Genomic DNA, 7,224 nt, shown 5'->3' on the forward strand with positions numbered 1-7,224 from the left:
CTTGATGATGTAGTGCACAATTTTATATAGAAGATCAATGAACACATATATTTGTGTGTGGTAATGAATCACCCCCTTATCAAGCATGTAAAACTCATCGTATCAAATCATATAGCATCTCATTACATAAAATGTCAAACAGGGGAAATCACTTCACCGTTCGACTCGGGGAATCACTCTTACTTGACCAATGTGTAAGCTGATTCACCTGTTTCAAATCAACCAACACACAATGAAATATGCATGTTGCATCGAGGACACGTCTACTCGGCCAACCAACTCGAAGACACTATACATGATACGTCCAAGGTATTCTCCTTCCCGTCTATCAAGTGAGACCAATAGGAAAACGTTCCACCCCCATCACCACAAGACATTCTCCTTCCCGTACGAAACTCGTGGCACCATGTAATAAGAATAGCTTGGGGAATCCTCAACCTATCCATGATGATTGACACACGGTAAGACTCACACACACCGAAAATCACCACATCACCAGTCTGAACCATTCACATCTCAAAGCAAGATCTCAAAATCATGATGTTAAGATATTTATAAACATAATAAATGAAAATATTTATTATTTTATTGATAGAAAGGGAAATGTTATAGAGTATGCAATGCAAATCCAAAGACATACTGACAACATTTACCCCCAATTTCTCAGCACTGTCATAAAAGATAACCTATCTGAAAAATGCTACGACTACACTAGCGTTGCTCTTCCTCTTCTCTCGTCGTACCCTTGAAGTCACTTGCTTTCTTTTAAGGTTCTAGCTCCAAAGAATGTCCAATTCTTTACGATCTCAAAAGTGTTTAACTTTTATCTTAAGTCATTTATAGGGTGGGATCATCAAGTGTCCTTTTGACTTTTGATGTGCCCTAATATGAGCCATTTAGTCTCAATCGTCCATCTGTAAGATGACAGAGACAAACTAACTAGACAAGGCATGCACATCTCTGCGTCTTGCCTTGCATCCAATTCGAAGTCCTTCCCCACATAAGAGTCTTCCACGTGGTGGTAGACCATACTTCTAGTTTTAGACGATATGGCCTTCGGAGCCGTAGCCTTTTTCCTGTAGACCACCCCAGATGTGACCTTTTAGATGGAGTGTGGGCTTTTGTGTATGGCAATGCTGCCCTTTGAGCATTTTCGTGTTATCTTGAAAAGCTCGTACATCCGCATGGGTCTTGTCCTTGATCGTTGCTTGCCTTAGGCTTGTATCTTGCCCTTCGTCCAAGCTACCAGCCTCTTCACCTCCTCTTTCTCACCTTCTGCACCAGCCTTTCTCGCTTTTGTGCTTCGCCAACACAAGATGAAAAGGCTTTTGTTACACACTATGCTGAGATGTGTCTGTCAGGTTTTTATATGGTGCCGCTTGTCCTTTCTTTGGACTAGTTGAAATCTGTAAACCTTGCATCCTCATTTTTTACCAAACCAATAAGGGAAGATCCTCTTTGCCTTCCACTTGCCTGTGAAAGACTTGTTTGTTTGTCTTCCCTTTGACCTTTGAAGGTGGTTTGCCCTATTACGCTGGCATGATCCTCTCAACATAGATTTGACTTGAGATGCTGGTGAACATGGCCACTAGTATCTAGCTCGAGTGACCTATAGCCATGACCGCATAATTTGTCCAAACAAAGAGAAAAATGAAGAGGAGGAGGAGGAGGAGAAAAAGTAGAAGATAAATAAAAGAAAGAGAATAAGACGAGCATGCCCACATGAGAAGAAAACGGTTGAGATAAGAGAATATGATAGATTTGGAGCCGGCGCTGGGAGAAGAGAAGAGAGTGAGAGAGTTGTAACCTAGGGTTTTATTTTTGCTTAAATGTTAGGCATACTAGCTGGCGGGCTAAAAACTCTGTATGGATACCCTACCTGGTAATCCTGCAGGTAAGTGGGTGCTTTGCGAGCTCTAGAATAGTGCCTAACAGCAACAGGAGGATTTTGTGCAGGAGAAGAAGAGGACGATGTGACAAAAGAATTAAGAGTGTACCGGATTGCATAGACCATGAGAATCCCACCTGTTTTTCATATGTTGCATGCATTTGCATAGCGTGAAAAAGAACTAGTTCAATCATGCCAGATGATACCTTTAGACCCAATTACACAACTGATGCAGATTTTGCTGCAATGAACTCATATTCCAATTTGTTTACTACTTTTTTGGGAGATGTGGGGGAGGCTAGGCTAATTCAGTGTACGAAACCTGAGGTGCTAATGATTGGTTTCTATTGATCTCAATTAGATAGAAAAATGATTTAATTGAGAAAATATTTTATAAAATTAATTTAATTTAACGTGATACGTTAAATTATAAAATTATTTTTATTATAAAAAAATTTAATATATCATATAAAATCATATCAACTTATAAATTTATTTTTTATAGAATTTCTCCATAGATATAACCTTTCATGAATAGATATCAACCTTTTTGATTTATAAACTATTATTAATGCTTTTCCATGGTACTTTACACAAATGTAGAAGCCTCAGCCTGCATAAAGAAGAATGAAAGTTACGATTAAAAAAAAAGGAAAACTCAAATATCAAAACATCCTAGCATAAGATTTTAAGATTCTTTACGTTAGAATATTACTTCAGGAAGATTTGTGTCCGAAATCTGATTTATTCTATCTGCCCGTGGATAACATAACTTGGGCTTCACTTAAAATAAGTTTTATTTTTGAGTAAGTTATAGGAATGGATGTAAGTGGTCCGATTCGATTTTGAATAAATTTTAGAATCTAATTAATATATGTTAGTTTTAAAAATTTAAGAATCGATACGGACAGATTTATTATCAAAACTAAAACTTTCAATTTTTTCAGTTTCGTCCTAACCCAGTCCCTTTTCTTGGTTTACTGTTACACGTATAGCAATACATGAGTTAAGATTAAGATTTTCATATTTCAGATTAAAATTCATGTTAAAAGATTAAAATTTATATGCTATATCAATTATTATATTACAATTTTATAAGATTAATTTTATTTTATATCAATTGTAATATTAATTTTATGTTATAAAATTAATAAGTATGAATAATATTAAAATTTCATATTATATTAATTAGTAATTTAACATATAATATAGATAATATAATATAAAGAATTATATAAAAAATTAATATATATATATATATATATACCGGTCTGGTTCGGTTCAAACCGATTTATGAAAACTGCTATCAAACCGGTTTCAGTTTTTAAAGAATTAGTACTAGACCGAACCAATTACGAACTAGATTGAATCCACCGGTTTGGATGGTTGAACCACTTTTTTGATTTTCTTTTACACCCCTTTCAGGTTTTTCAAGATTTGTTTATTGACAAAGCAATCAAACACAATATTGATATAGAATCATGCCACATTAGTGTGTTTACAACATGACTACCAGATAATTTGAAAAGAAAATGAAAGAAATACAATTTTTTTTTATAACTTTTTATACAATTATATTTTGAAGGAGGAGCATTTTTGTAAACTAACTTATAAAGTAAAGAGGCAAAGAAAGTGTTTGATAAAAAGTCTCAACCAAGACATTTGTATTTCAGCAGCTTTGTATTTGTTATATCTCTTCTCAATACAATGTACAATATCATAGCATATTTATAGATCACAATATTTAGTCGATAGGTGGCAATAAGAAAATAGAAAAATGTATTTCTAGAATATTCCATTATAGTGCAGAGTTTATTAGGCCACTGTTGCACCCAAATCTGGTTGTTGAGTAATTCTTCCAAAAGGGTCTGTCTGAGCACCATGTGCTGAGACATGTGGCTTAATATCCCCTATCGACTCAAGCGACACAGGCAGGATAGTGAGGCTTGAGTGTAAACCAGAGAATCGTGCTGTTGAGAGTGGCTTGGTGAGGATATTAGCAATCTAATCCTTACTCGACATAAAGGATAGTTAAAGTGTTTTAGCAGTCACTCGGTCCCTCACAAAATGATAATCAAGTTCAGCATGTTTAGTTCTAGAATGCAATACAAGATTCAACGATAAATACGTAGCTCCAATATCTCACACCACATGGTAGGCAGATGAGTTAGAAAATTTCAAGTTCCTTTAATAAGGACTGTAACTAGATGAGTTCACAAGCAGTATTTGACATTGCTTTATATTCAGCCTCAGTAGAAGATTTGGTAATGGTGGGCTATTTCTTAGAGCCCTAAGAGACCAAGTGAGATCCAAAGTAAACACAAAAACCTCCTGTGGATTTTCGATCATCTGGGCAGCCAACCTAGTTAGAATCAGAGAATGCAGTAAGTGTAAAGGAAGAAGATGAGGAAAAGTACAGACCATAACGTGCAGTGAGACGAAGGTAGTGGAGAATCCTTTTGACAACTTGCCAGTGAGGAAGTCAGGAATTGCAAGTATTGGCAGACTCTATTGATAGCAAAGGAGATGTCAGGCCTGGCGAAGACAAGGTACTGAAGACTGCCCACAACATTGCGGTAGAGTTGTGGATCGTCAAATGATGTGCCATCAAGGGCAGTAAGTTTGACAGAGGCAGACATGGGGGTAGAACCAAGTTTGGAGTTATGCATGTTGGTACGAATTTATAACTCAAAGATATACTGTGTTTGTGACAAAAATAAAATAGTAGTATTACGACAGACTTCTATTCATAAGAAATAATGCAAATTACCCAAGTCTTTGATTGGAAATGAGGACCGAAGAGCATTGATAAACTCAGTGATGAGAGATGGATTAGAACCAGTCACATTAATGTCGTCAACATATATTAAAACATAAATGCAATAAGACGAGTTAGAAGAAATAAACAAAGATGAATTGGATCTAGAGCCATGAAACCCTAATGATGACAGTTTATTAGTTAGCTTAGAAAACCAAGCTTTTGGAGCGAGTTTTAGACCATAAATCGATTTTTTCAGTTTGCAAACATAAGTAGGAAGGTCAGAATTTATGAACCCAGGTGGCTTTGCATGTAGACATCCTCCTCCAAGTCCCTATGTAGGAAGGCATTTTGAACGTCAAGCTAATGAAGAGGCCACTGATTTTTCCCAACAAGAAAGACTAGGAGACGGATGGTGACTAGTTTTACAACAGGGCTAAAGGTTTTTGTGTAGTCCAGGCCAGGCTGCTTATGGAAACCCTTGGCCACAAGACGATCATTTCGTCGCTCAAGAGTTCCATTAGCACTCCTCTTTGTCTTAAGTACCCACTAGGAACCTAAAACATTTCTGGTAGATGAGGGAGGAACTAAAACCCAGGTGCAATCTTGGAGAAGGGCCTGAAACTCAGAGGCCATCACATCATGCTACTCTGTGAATTTGGACTCTTTTGTGTAGGAGGATGGTTCCTCAGAGATGGAATTTGAGGTGGCGACTATGAAAGAGAGGGAAGGTTTGGGGGAGGCCACGAAATAGTGCCATCAGTTCTGAGAAGAATACATTGGACATTAGTTTTGGACCGAGTGACCATGGGATGACTCGTGAAGGGCTGAAAAGGAAGGGATGCGAGGGTTGAAGATGACGAGGAGAAGTGGGGCGGCAGACTAGGGTTTGTGTTTGGGAAAGAAGACAATGCAGATGTTTGGGAAGAGGAAATGGAGAGATCGGGACTTTAAGTGGAGGTGGGTGGGCTTGATGTTGTGGGCTCATGAGGAGTGGAAAGAGGCCCATCAGAGGATAAAACTAAAGGAGATGGGTGAGACTGAAGTAGAGAGGAGGTTGGGCCCTGTGAGATGAGTGAGCCCGATATCATGACAAAGGGAAATAAGGTCTCATTGAACCGTACATCTCTTGAAATATATATTCGGCTTGTTGGTAGATGAAGACAATGATAGCCTTTATGATTTGGGCTGTAGCCTATGAAGACACAAAATTGAGAGCGAAGATCCAATTTATAACAGTTAAAAGGGCACATATTGGGCCAGCATGCAAAGCCAAAAGTGTGTAAAAAAGAATAATCAATTGAATGACCAAAAAGAGCTTGAAAATGTGAAATGTTATTGAGGATTGGTGTGGGCATACAATTAATGAGAAAAACTGCGGTTTGGAAGGCCTCAATCCAATATTTGGTGGGAACTGAGCCATGGGCTAAAAGAAATAGCCCAGTCTTAACAATGTGGTGATGATGTCTTTCAATATTGCCATTTTGGACATGCGAGCGGGGACAAGTGACTCGGTGAGAGATGCCAAAGGATTGAAGCAAGTTATGATGGGGTTGGAACTCACCACCCTAATCGGATTGAATGGAGATAACATTATAAGACAAAGTGTTGCTTACATAACGTAAAAGTGCCAAGACAAAAGTAGAAACATTAGACTTAGTATGAAGCGGAAACAACTAAACATATTTATTAAAGTCATCTACAATAGCAAGATAAAAACGGTGACTCATAGAGGTGAGCACAGACGCCAAACCCCATACATCAATGTGGTGGTGCTATTTTGGAGAAGGTGGGTGTGGTAGAACATGAGATTTAGCTTGAGCACAGACTGGGCAAGGTGGTGGTGCTATTTTGGATGTAACTGGGAAATGAAATCGGTTGATTGTGTATGAGGTGGTTCGGGGGGAGGATGCCCGAGACATGAATGACATGTGTGAGGAGATGTTCTTTCACCAGTCAGAGCAGTAGATGAAGGAGACATGGTGGAGGGAAGAGAAGACTCGACGTCGGTGGGGAGCACTTAGAGGCCATTCCTAACGGGGCCCTGAAGTAGTACCTCCTGAGTATGAAGGTCCTTCACACGAAAATCAGAGGAATTAAATTCAAAACAGACATTGTTATCTAAACAAAATTGACAAACCGACAACAAATTACGAGTAATTAAAGGAACATGCAAAAGTTTACAGAGAAGAAATTTCCCATTAGGTGTATGCATTTGTGCAATTCCAGTATGTTGAATGGGGAGAGATGAGCCATCTCCATTGCTGACTTGATCAAAGCCTTGGTATGAAATATGGTCCAAATTGAGATTCAAAAGGTCTAAGGTGAAATGGTTCATAGCTATCGTGTCTGGAAACAAGTGATTTGAGTAGGGCGTAGATGTTGGAAGCGCGGTATAGTGAGCCATAAGAGATGGTGGTGCAGATGCTTGATAAGATTATTAAAATGATGGTAGCAAGATAAAGTAGTATGGCTAGATTTTTGACACACTTGACAAACGGGTCTGGGAGTAGATTGGTTAGAACCGAAATTGAAATTTGAGAAATGGCTACTACGACCACTGCTACGACCACAACGA

Source organism: Juglans regia, chromosome 7 (assembly GCF_001411555.2).
Source record: "Juglans regia cultivar Chandler chromosome 7, Walnut 2.0, whole genome shotgun sequence".
Lineage (NCBI taxonomy): Eukaryota > Viridiplantae > Streptophyta > Magnoliopsida > Fagales > Juglandaceae > Juglans > Juglans regia.